This window comes from Balaenoptera acutorostrata, unplaced genomic scaffold (assembly GCF_949987535.1).
Source record: "Balaenoptera acutorostrata unplaced genomic scaffold, mBalAcu1.1 scaffold_881, whole genome shotgun sequence".
NCBI lineage: Eukaryota > Metazoa > Chordata > Mammalia > Artiodactyla > Balaenopteridae > Balaenoptera > Balaenoptera acutorostrata.
In genome coordinates this window covers 13,804-26,841 of record NW_026645519.1, presented here as the reverse complement: position 1 = coordinate 26,841, position 13,038 = coordinate 13,804, and positions in this window count along the sequence as shown.

Below are 13,038 nucleotides of genomic sequence, written 5' to 3'. Positions count from 1 at the left end.
TACAATGTTGGATTCCTTACAAATAGGACAAGGAAATAACCATGTAGACAAAACCAGAGCATTTGAACACATCTGTAGTCTACAAACACACCAGTGAATGCTATCAATAAGGTACTATGACATAAAACAAAATGAAAACTAGATGTGAGACTGTTCTCTTCAGTGTACAGACTTCATGGCAGTTGCTGCACTATCTAGCTACTTATATCTTTAACTCTCTGTTCTGTTAATACAAAATGAGGCCCACCCAAGTGTGTCAACTTGTTTCCCACAGAAACCAAAAAATCTACATGCATCTCTTTTCTCCTGTGCCCTTTCACCTTACCTGCTCCCAATTCTCCACCAATGTCCTCCTCTTTCTCTAATTATTCTCCTCTTCATTTTGCTTGGCCTTGCACCCAAGCTTGCAAGACAGAGAGTCCTAGAGGTCCAAGATTCGAGAGTGGCTGTTTGCAAGGGGGAGGAGATTACAGTAACTGCCACACTCTATATACTTCTGTGCAAAGAAAAAGGGACAGTGTTCAGAATGTCTCTCACATAGAAAAAGAGCTGGATGGCAGGATACCTGTGTGGCCCAAGGAACTAGAGCTAGCAAATTATGGGCAAAACAATTGCAACCAAAGGCTGGAAGAGGAAAGGTCTGCAACCAGCTCTGTCTCCTAGCTCTCTGGTATTTGCTGCCAACGGGCAGAGTCGATTTCGTGAAGCATCAAGCACTGAAAAGAAGACTCCTGCTGCTGGAAGTTGACAGGAAGTAACATCCAATGCAAGATCAAGGCTTGTCCTAGAAGCAATGCCCAGAATGGAAGAAAAAAAAAAAAAAGAAGAAGAAGAAAGCGGAAGAGAAATGTTAAGTCGCAAGTCCAACCTGGCCCCCAGGCTAGCCTAGCCCAGCCCAGCCCAGCCCAAGGAAGGTAGGAGTCAAGAAGAAACTCAAAGAGAAGAGCCTTGGACCACAACATTCTCCACAAGGTACACTCAACAAACTTCACCCTACTCTTGAACCAAGTTACAAAAAGAGCTTCTTAATCCCTACTTTTGCTCCTTAAAAGCTGCTATCAGTTCACTCAGTAGACACATATGATTTCAGAACAACTGTAATAGTTCAAACTAGATGGCTCTTTCCTTCCTAAGGATTATTAATTAAATAACATCTATATAGCTCTAAGTATATGATACATAAAATAGAATACTCTGTAGAATATAAGTAACTGTTAGTTTATTATATTAATGAGCGTCTGTAAGAAATGTTGCAATGATTTCCCTAATGGAAGAGCCTGGGAGAGGTAAATCTGTCTTCTAGGATTTCCTCCCCAGAGCTCAGAAACTTAGGTGTTGTTTTAGCTCTCCTACACTCTCTTCACCCAACCCCGCCTTCCTCTTGGGGATCGGACCTCCCTATTGGCTATCTCATACCTCTGAACTGCCTGCTTTGTGACATCACTCTCCTACCAAACCTACTACCACTTGGTAGAGTCTTGGCGTTTCCGTGGAGCTGTTTGGACCAGTAACCAGTGACCTCTGTACTGGACACGTGCGCCGTTCAGCTGCAGCCACTCAGACATCCTCTAGTGTTGTCTCCTCAGCCCTTGTACCTGCAGTTGATGGTTCCTCTTCTCTGACCATGTCAGGTAAGAAAAGACACTTTGGAAAGTTTTGCGTTCGATTTCTTTGGCCCCTAAATTGAGTAGGAGATTCAAAATAGCATGGAATAATGAGGGAAAGTATTGAACTACAAGTCTGGAGACCTAATTTCAGTTTTGACTTTGACGTTTACTATCTGTGTGACTTTGGACAAATCACTGGCTGTCTCACAAAGCCTGTTGCTTTCCTTATCTGTTACGTTAGGATACCACATTGGGTTGATCACTCTGATCCCCTTCTTTTCCAGTATTGAGCCTTAAAGGGTACCCATGGAGAAAATGAAATCAGAGACTTCTCAACAGGGTTTCAACAGAAACATAGAAAAGCCAGGTGACATAGAAAACTAGCAATATATGCCAAGATGTTTCATCTCTAATGGTCTCCCTCCACTAGTATTTCGACTAGTTGAAAAGAGAGAATAGGGAGAGAGGATGGAGAGTACTGGGCTATATAGGGAGGCACAGAGTCAAACGTAAGGAAGTTTAGGATTGTTTTCATTAGCACAGGCCAACAGGAACCAAGAGATGGGAAAAAATATAAGAATGAAGAGGGAAAGCATAGAGGAGCTCTCAAGGAAAACGTACTTTGCAGTGGAATGTTGATGGGAACCAAAGATTTTAAATGAAAGCAGAAGCAGCACAGAGGGAAATCTGCTCAGAGCAGGGCAAAACAAAGTTGATGGTAGCAAATCCTTACATTAACAGACTAAGAAGGAAAGTAAGGCCAGAACAGGGGATCACCAGGAAAGGCAGCTTATCAGAAAAGTCATACTCCGTTTTCTTTCTTTTATTGCCTCTCTGAATACAGTTGGCACTTGACAGTTTTGAATATAAACATTTTAGAAATATGTTTTAGAAATGATGCTTCCTATAAACAAGAAACCAAAGTGGTTATCTAGGGGGTTGCTTTTCAGTGTTTTATTCTTTCTAATTTTTAAACTAGGTAGACATTTTACCAGTTAAACATTTTACATGATATCTTCTAAACTGAATCAGAAGGACTAGTTCCTTTGTGTGATATGTAGGTTCTAAGGCAAGGTTGCTTTTCATTTTTACAGTTATTTCCTTCCTAACACAGAGAGCACATTGATCAACAGCCATCGTTCGCTTGTAGATCTTAGCTACCGAAGAAGAAAAAGAAAAAGTCAAGCCCCACATCTCGAATTCCCCATTTAGGGAATTCCCTGGCGGTCCAGTGCTTAGGACTCGGTGCTTTCACGGCCAGGGCCACGCGGCGCGGCAAAAGAAAAAAAAAAAAAAAAACAAACATCCACATTTATCGAAAACAATATTGTGGAGTCCTTTGGATTTTCTTACATTTGAAAATCTTTTTGTATTGGATTCTAGGGATGATGGTTTTTTGAGGTTTTCGGATGTCATCTTCTTGGATGTTGAAGATGATTCTAATCTAAGTTCTAGGATAAATACAAAAACCTTCTTGATACTTTTTAAGCTTCCTTTCTGCTTATTATATAAGTTATATTCCTTGAAATATATATTTCTCCTAGGCTTAGTACCTGTTACTTGCTGGGTAAAAATATGAATGAGCACCATAATGAAACTCTTTTACCCTTATTATTTTGCTGTCTGCTTTGTACCGGTTTTCATTGAAATACTTGTCTATATATGTTGTGGCTACCTATACATTCACATTTATTGCATTCTGTGGCTTGTTAGGCATTTTTTACTGATATACCTTCTCTGTCTGTATGCATTGGCTAGGAATTCATTCACCTGTATCACCTCTATCGTGTTTTTTGGTTAATAGTATTCACTAAAATAGAGTGGGCAAAATTCACTTTCATAATATTGCATGGATGGTACAGAATGTCATTTGTTAGTAAATTCATTAGGCTTTGATACTTGCCACATACCCCAGTTTTCATTAATATCTATGGATTTCTTTTTCGTTATGTAATATGCTTGTCATGATTTTTCTTTGTCTTTCTAGAACTTATTGTATCTTCCTCCACATAAATCATACGCAATATATCGCTTATTCGTCTATTAATTATTACTGCTATTATTATTGGTGGTGGTGTTATAACCACTTTATAGATGAGGAATCGGAAGTAATCAGATAACTTTTCTCTTTCCAAAAGCACTTAAGATATCCACTTTCGGGTAATCATTTTGAGGTAGGATGAGAAAGCAGGCTTGAAGAGGGCAAAAATGACTCTTTCAATTCACCAGTTGGACTGAGCTATACGTCAACTCTAGGTAATAGCGTGGGAACTGTACAAGCAAAGGGAGACACTGAAGACGACAATGGTAATAGCCGTACTGTTTTCTAATGGCCAAAAAAAAATGCCTATATTAGAAGTTCTATTTCTCCTGCTTTCTGGCAGTATCATGCTCAGAGTAGAGTCCTGGCAAGGAAGTCAGGATACTGAGGTTCTGAAACCTGGTAATGATACTAACAGAATGAGAGAACTTGAACAAGTCAACCCGACCTCTCTGAGCCTCAGTTTCCTTACTCACGAAATGAGACTGAGAAAATCGAAGTTCTCTAAGGGCCTCCTAGTTCTAAAATGCTTCCAGTCTAGGAAGTAGCATAGAAGTCAATACGAGTGCAGGCTGAAGGGAAAGACAGGGCAGGGGGAAGGTTGCTTCCAGCCTAGAGAACAATGTCTGAACCATACCACTTGGCTCTTCTGCCCATCTGCGCCCAAGATGGGAGCACAGGCAGTTAATACAGAAGAGTGGAAAACTGCTCAGTCCTTACAGCCATCATTAACTGTCTGATTTTGGGTTTCTCAGGAAGTATTGATAGTAGAGGTGTCCTGATAGCAAGAACCTTAAGATAATGCTGTTCCTCAAACGGAGTGAGAATTTCTCAACCTCCCTGAGTTTTTCATGAGCCTCTTGTTCTTACAGAAAATTTCCAAAATCCATCTCTACTTGGAACTCTAAATTCTCTGCAGCATTCTCTTCCTGTGGTGAGCAATGCAACTTCCCTAACACGAAGTGTCTGTGCAACTTCTCCAGAGTCTCTGCCCCTGCCGTCAGTTCGGCATCGGCTACTGGGACCTCTTTCCAGACACTCATGGGTAGTGCCTACCTTTCCCAACATTCTAGCACGACTATGTTATCTGGAGTTACTGACCACAGCCAGATCTCCACTTCAGCTCCTTCCTATCCAGGTGTTCTTGAGTGGGACATCACAGGAAGCACTGAAAAGAATTCTTCTTCACTCGGAGACTTTGCTCTGGCACTCACTGACCGGCACACAGCTGCTTCCTCCATGTTTATGGCAGCCCAGTATGATAAAACTTCAGACGCCAATAACATGGTCCCTCTATATCCATCGCTTTCTGCCAGCCTTGCTCAGGGAACACCATCTCAGATTCCAAATCAGGGGCATAGCCGCCTGTCACTTCCCTGCCAGGAAGGAAGCCAGGTATATTACTATAACCAAGGCACACTGGGGTCTTGACTGTATGGAGAACTTGGCTCCTGCCCGCAATCCTATGGCTCTGTGTCACACACAGGAAGTAGGGCCTCTGTGCAACCAGAAATGGGAATGGGACTAAAGGAGATTCAGCCCACAAATATCCGACCACCAGCTTCCACCTCTGCAATCTGCCACCCTGTGTCTGCTCAACGCATCACAGAAACAAGTTTTCAAGGTGAGTATACAAACGGCAGAGAAAGTTGAAGAATGAGGTCGGCATTCAAAAATGGGGTCAAATCGACAGCTGGGAAGTGGTGTAGAGACAGGTAGAATTTAGATCCTGAGCCTTTAATAACCACTACCTTCGCTCAGTGCCCTCTGTTTTGAGACTCTATAGAAGAACACCTAGGGCTTCCCTGGTGGCGCCGTGGTGAAGGATCCGCCTGCCAATGCAATGCGGGGGACACGGGTTCGAGCCCTGGTCTGGGAAGATCCCACATGCCGTGGAGCAACTAAGCCCATGTGCCACAACGACTGAGCCTGCATTCTAGAGCCCGTGAGCCGCAACTACCGAAGCCCACGCGCCTAGAGCGCGTGCTCCGCAACAAGAGACGCCACCGCGATGAGAAGCCCGCACACCGCAACCAAGAGTAGCCCCCGCTAGCCGCCAACTAGAGAAAGCCCGTGCACAGCAATGAAGACCCAGTGCAGCCAAAAAAATAACTACGTAGAATAAATAAGTTCAAACAATAAATAAATAAACATAAATTAAAAAAAAAAAAAAGAACACCTAATGCAGGTGGGAAGGTGGGAGGGACACTGTAAAGGTCATCTATGCTACATGTACAAGAACCCCGAGAGCACACCAATAGGTACCACATTTTTCACTGCTGTAGCCGATCATTCCCCCTGTACTACCACACTGTAGCACTCCCTTCCCTCATCTACTGCTATAGTCTCTCTGGAAGGTGTTTCAGAACTCTTGTTATGAGAGTGCCAGTTGAACTGTCCTCACTTCCTTAATTTATACCAGGATTTAAGACCTTGTGGTCCGAGAGCCTGTCCAGAGAGCAAGCAGGCTAAGACTCTGTCTTTGTTGATATATTTCATCAGAAAGGGCTCTACCCCCTCTCCTAGTTCATGGTGTGAAGTGTTCTTAGCCTCTCGGGAAAGAAAGTGGGGAGAATTGAAAGGACTCTATATGAGAATGCTAGGCTTTGTAAAACATTTCAGTTTTTTAAAAATAAGACTCATTTTGTATTGGACTTATAACAGTCCTATGAAATACAAAGAAAGCCGAGAATCAGTGACATGAAATGATCACCAGTAAGAATTACCACAGTCACCGCTTACCTCGTAGCATAGGGCACTGTCCAGGGTCCTTAAGAAGAGTTAGTAGAAATGCCTTGCCCAGCTTGCCCCTGAACCCCTTGAAAGGTACACGACTGCTGTGTTGGTGTTTAGGGGGAGCATCTCACTTCCCAGGGACTGACTTCTCCCTTGATCCCTCTGTAGTGATGGAGACTTCCCTGGTGATGAAAAATTCCCTGGGATTGCAACCTCCAAGCCAGACAGCTTTCCTATGCAATGACAGAGAGCTTGTCAAGATGAAACACCAGTCTGCGGGAGAAAGGGAAGAAGAGAATGATGGAAATCGTTTCTGGGAAACTATTTTTACATTATGTTTTCTTTGTTCCTGGTAAATAAACTGAAATCTTCTTAACCTTAAAACAAAATCTAAACCACTAAATTCAATAATACAGGAATATCACTTTTGAAAAATATTTCTTTGGCTGCGCAGCATGTGGGATCTTAGCTCCCCAACCAGGGATTGAACCCACGCCTGCTGCATTGGAAGCGCAGAGTCTTCACCACTGGACCACCAGGGAAGTCCCAGGAATATCACTTTTAAAGGAGAAGTTATAAACCCCTTGGTTATATGAACTGGAAATTTTTAATAAGAAGTCAATATATTTGTTGTTAGGCACATTTTATGTTAGGCTGTCCCCCTGCACAGGATGCAGGTGCCTTGAAAATGGAAATCATATCCCTCCATAGTACGCCCCTCTTCTTTCTGCTTTGCAGTTTGCTGCTCCACGTGTTCAACCCCACCTAGTAATAACCTATACTTCCCTTGTTCCTGTTTTCCCATCTGGAAAACAGACAAAAGGCAACCAAACAACGCAAAGGTCTCAACAAATAAGGGATATCCAAAACCAGAGATGGCCAGAACTTCTGGATCCCTCATGAAACCTAGCCCGGTCTTCAATACTTAGGTATCATTAATACATGCGTGTTGACTGAAACAGTTGAAACTCAATTCTTCCACTTCCCAGTTTAGTTTCAGTCCTCATACAAAACCTGATAATCAAATTCCTTAATGCTAGGAATCACAGTGAAAAATAATATCTGAACTGACTTCTGTCAGATGAGTGAGAACTAAGGTTAATTCAGTGTATCTGAAGCATAGAAAGTGAGGGCACAATTGGCACAAGACGGGGCTAGAGAAGCAGAGAGGATTCTAGACCACGCAGAGTCCTAAAGGCCAACACTGTGTTTTCTATTCTCAAAACAATGTTTGTGAGCGATGTTTACGAGCAATGTTCCAACTTGCTTTGAAGGTTTCCTGTGTGAAGGATGGCTTGGAAGGAAACAAGATATATGGACACTAGTTAGGACCTAATCGCAACAGACAGGCAAGTTCAGTATTAGGATGTTGAGGAAGAGCTGACAGATTCCAAAGAAATTCAGGAGATAAACTGAAGCGGGCTTAATGGGGTATGAGATGGAGGAAAGGAAGGTCTTAGGGAATTCAAGGGTTTACCGCACACATGAGCAAAGTCTCAAAGTTAATCATTTGAACGTACAGAGGTAGATCTCCCAAATGACACCGGTTAGGAAGCAACGGGACGCCCTTTAGCATTCCTAGAGACAACACAAATCAACTGTTTCGATGGAAACTTCAGCGGGACCGGTGCGTTTTTTCTCTCCAACTTAGTTCCAGTTCCTATTACTCACATTTTCTGTGCCAAAACAACACAGCTGGAGGAACTGAAGGGGATTTCGTTTTGGTAATTAAGGAGTGTCCCCAACACTGAGAGTCCCATCTTAAAAAGCACTCCCTCTGCATTTTACCCGAGGAGCAATGGCCAGAGCCTCCCTTTGAAAACGATGGGCAGAAATCAGAACCTTACACACTGTCCCTTTCAGCTACTGTGAACTGAGCCGCGAGACGACCAATACCCCCTGGCACAGCGCGGACGGGCCAGCGCGTGGGGGCAACAGGGACAGGAGACAGCACAAGAGACGAAGCCCAGGCCCAGGGGCCAAGGCCTATTACCTTTCCGGCATGTGCAAAACATAAAACAGAAGCAATATTGTAACAAATTCATTAAAGACTTATGAAGAAAAAAAAAAAATCAGATGCTAAAGTGCATACTCTAACCACTATACTATATTGCTTCTATAAAACAAGCACTAAACCTCAGATACAGAAAAAAACCCTTTTCGTGTCCTCACACCTAGGTCAAAATTACAAAGCGTTAATTCAGGAGACAGAAAGAGAAGGAATAAATCTGAATGAATCTGTGTCAGAACACAGTGCTATAACCTTAGGCAAATTCCACAATACCCATGCCTCAACATGGCAAATTCCACAATACCCATGCCTCAACCTCCCTATCTATAAAGGAGTTAACCACACCAGCGCTAACCATTACTTGCCTCCTGGTAGCTTGTGAGTGTTAATTATTATTTGTAATAAATACACAGATCATCAGTTGAAAACAACAAGGAAAACTACAGCGTTATTATTATTGTCTTGTTGCTAGAGCTAAACACCAGAAATCAACATAAATAACTTATGTACACCAAGAATGTAGGGTTTGAATATGTACTTTGAAAGGCAATCATATAATTAGTTGTTTTACCTCTAATTGCTTTTCCTTTTTTTTTTTTTTTTTAATTTAAAAAAGCAATACAGGGACTTCCCTGGCGGTTCAGTGGTAAAGAATCCGTCCTGCAATGCAGGGGACGCGGGTTCGATTCCCGGTCGGGGAACTAAGATCCCACATGCCGCGGGGCAACTAAGCCGTCGCACCAAACTACTGAGCTCGCACACCTCAATGAGGTAGCCCACGTGCAGCAAACTACAGAGCCCACGCGCTCTGGAGCCTGCACGCCACACCTACAGAGCCCACGTGCCACAACTAGAGAGAGAAAATCCGCACGCCACAACTAGAGAGAAGCTCTCATGCTGCAACGAAGAGCCCGTGCGCCGCAACGACAAAAAAGATCCCACATGCCTTAACGAAGGTCCTGCGTGCCGCAACTAAGACCCAATACAGCCAATCAACCAATCAATCAATCAATCAATCAATGAAGTGGGGCGGAGGGACCAATACAGGAATTTCCCTGGCAGTCCAGTGGTTGAGACTCCAAGCTCCCAATGCAGGGGGCACGGGCTCGATCCCCGATTGGGGAACCAAGATCCCACATGTGGCACAGCGTAGCCAAAAAAAACAAAAAAAAGCAACACATACCATACGGCATTTATCCCAGAGAACGCATGTTCGCACAAAAAAAGGTACACAAATGTCCACAGCATCTCTATCAGTAATAGTCAAGAAATGGGAAAAAACTCAGATGTTCTTCAATGCGCAAGTGATTAAACAAACTGAAGTATAGCCAAACCATGGAATACTACTCAGCAATTAAAAAGAAAGCGGCACTGGGACCTCTCTGGTGTTCCAGCAGTTAAGACTCTGCACTCTCAGTGCAGGGGGCCCAGGTTCTATCCCTGGTCAGGGAACTAGATCCCGCATGCTGCAACTAAAGACCCGCACAGCCAAATAAATAAATAAATAAATAAATTTTTTTTTTTTAAAAAAGGAGCACTATTGATTCATGCAATTTGGATGACTCTCCAGGGAATTACATTGATTGAAAAAGGCCAATCCAAAAGGTTACATACTGGGAATTCCCTGGCGGTCCAGTGTTTAGCACTCAGCACTTTCACTACCTGGGCTGGGTTCACTCCTTGGTCGGGGAACTAAGATCGCATAACCGACAGCGCAGCCAAAAAAAAATTTTTTTTAATTAAGAAAAAAAAAAAAGGTTACACACTATTTTATTCACATAACATTCTTTTTTTTTAATTAATTAGTTTATTTTATTTTTGGCTGCGTTGGGTCCTCGTTGCTGCGTGTGGGCTTTCTCTAGTTGCGGCGAGCGGGGGCTACTCTTTGTTGCAGTGCGCGGGCTTCTCGCTGCGGTGGCTTCTCTTGTTGCAGAGCACGGGCTCTAGGCACGCGGGCTTCAGTAGTTGTGGCACGTGGGCTCAGTAGTTGTGGCTCCCGGGCTCTAGAGCGCAGGCTCAGTCGTTGTGGCGCATGGGCTTAGTTGCTCCGCGGCATGTGGGATCTTCCCGGACAAGGGATCGAACCCATGTCCCCTGCAATGGCAGGCAGATTCTTAACCGCTGCGCCACCAGGGAAGTCCCACATAACATTCTTGAAATGACAGGTTGCCAGGGACAGATAGGGCCGGGGGAGTGGGAGATGGGCCATCTTCCCCAGGGGGTATTTTCCCTTGATCATCTGCACAAAAACTTTATTGCAACTTTATCCACTGCACTATCAGATCATTATGATTTGGTGGGGAGTGAGGGAGCAGCAGTGTCTATAAAATGGCATCAGGAGAGATCCTGTGGGATGGAAATGTTCTATATCTTGACTGTGTCAATGGCAATACCCAGGTTGTGACAGTATACTATGGTTCTGTAAGATGTTACCATTGGGGAAAACTGGGTAAAGGACACACAGGAGCTATCTCACTATTATTTCTTACAACTGCATGTAAACCTACAATAATCTGTAAACAAAAAGTTTAATCAGAAATGAAGGCAACACATGCCTCTTGTAACAAGTAAAACAATAGTCTGTGGTCAATCTCTTTCTCTACCCGTCCCATTCCCTCCCTCTTGAGATAACCATGCAAACTCACTGCTCATACAAACAGGCATGCATTTAATACTTTCTGTTTACTGTATCAAAATGGGATCATACATACTACATATTACCCTGCAGCCTACCTTCTTCACCCATCATCCCTATATCATAGAGAGCTTAAAAAAAAAATTTTTTTTTTTAAGTGCCAAGCAGGATGGCAGGTATAGAAAATTTTCTGACTAGGGTAAATCTTACAAATGTTTACCGTGCTAATGTGCCATAGCTCAGCCAGGTGCATTCAGTGAGAGCACAATATGCAAGTAGCATTCTAAAGAGATCTGCAAAAAATGCAAGGGCTTCAGCAGCTCTTCGAGGATCCCATCCCCCTCTCTGCCTCCTCCATGGAACCATCCCATGGAGGTTTAACAGTTTAACTCCATTTGCCCCCTCCTGCTGTTTGTGCTTTTGTTGTATACTTCTGTTCTACATCTCCACAAGAATTATTATTGTCATTTATTTACAAAACAACATATAAATATAAAGGTGTATGTACCTGGGTATATGTACATGTATATATTAAACACACACACACACTTTAAGTGCTCTTTGTTCTTTCCTGCAGTTCTGTTCTTTTTGGGGGGGGGGGAGGGCAAGTTTTTATATTGGTAAAGTTCTGTACTACTAGAAATATAAGATTTGAAAAGAAAAATGAGACTTGAGGATTATCTGTGGAGCTTATCCTCATTCTCCTGCTGACGCATTATATGTTTATAACTTGAGAACTGCAGATAAATACAAACTGGTCTTCTCCATACTTGCTCACTAAGGAATTCCTCATTTCTAGGAAACGTCTATTTCAAGGAAAAGAAACAAACAAAAACACCTAGTGCACTAGATGATTAAAAGGTACACATTTTATAGCCTGAGTTCGAGAAAAAAATTACCCAAGAAACGGCCTTTTTCTCTAGGAGCCAGCTTCTACTAGGGGAGTCTAGGGTTCTCTAGGCAAAGAAAAAAAACTTGCCAGTTTCAACAGAATAACAGAAACGTTCAGCCAATCAAATATACAGAACTCATCACTTGCAGTCAGGAATGAAAGGCCTGTATCAACAGAAAACATAAATGGCACAGGCAACGTCTGGAACAGAAAACAAACAGGAAATCCTTTAAAAAGCCAAAATTCCAAAGACAGATTAACAGGGTATGAAATCACACGCCGGGCAATGCACCTGTTAAAGGAAAAGAGGCGCACACCAAGTCTGAAGTCTTAAGAATTCGGTGTTTAACACTACTTCTGCATGCTGCCCAGCAGAAAACTCGCGTCCTGGCTTAAGCCACAACGCACACTTCATTTAAGGAGGTGAACTGCTTGGTCTGACTCAGTTCCTTATTCTGTAAAATGAATGCAACACAGTGAGTCCCCAAAGAATTCTGCACAAACGCTTTGTAACTCCAAAGTGCTGTGCAAATCAGAGCAGCCCTTCTCTCCTTCACATTCGTTGGACTTACAATTTCAGAAGTTTAGCTGAAAATATAGACGGCTCGGAAGCAACGAACTGAGAGTGGCCCACACAGGTGGACAGAAATGCAGAAACTGGAGCACCTCATACAAACCACAAGAGAACACGTTCACGTGCGCACGTTATCAGTAACAGAAAACGCCACCGCTATCAACCGTAAACCACTGAGAGGACCAGCAACGACATGTGTCCAAATCCAGGCGGCAGCACAGCCTCGTCGGCGGCAGTGCCTTAAACACAGCTCCCCGCACTCCGCGGCCTAACAAGATCCACTTTTTCCAAAAAGTTTAGCAACTTGCCAAGTACACTGGCGTAGTTCACCTTTTTTAATTGCTAAGCAAACATGCAAGGAAGTTGAGACAATCAAGGGAATGTTCAGCCTTCCTCAAAAATAAGATCCAGGAAATTCACGTTTTGCTTGAACACTTTCATGTCTAAAACTGATCACAAACCTCTGTTTGATGTTGTTTTCTCGCTGCTGGCCAATGAGCCCGGGAAAGACAACGAATTATTTCAAACAGGGAGGGCTCTCT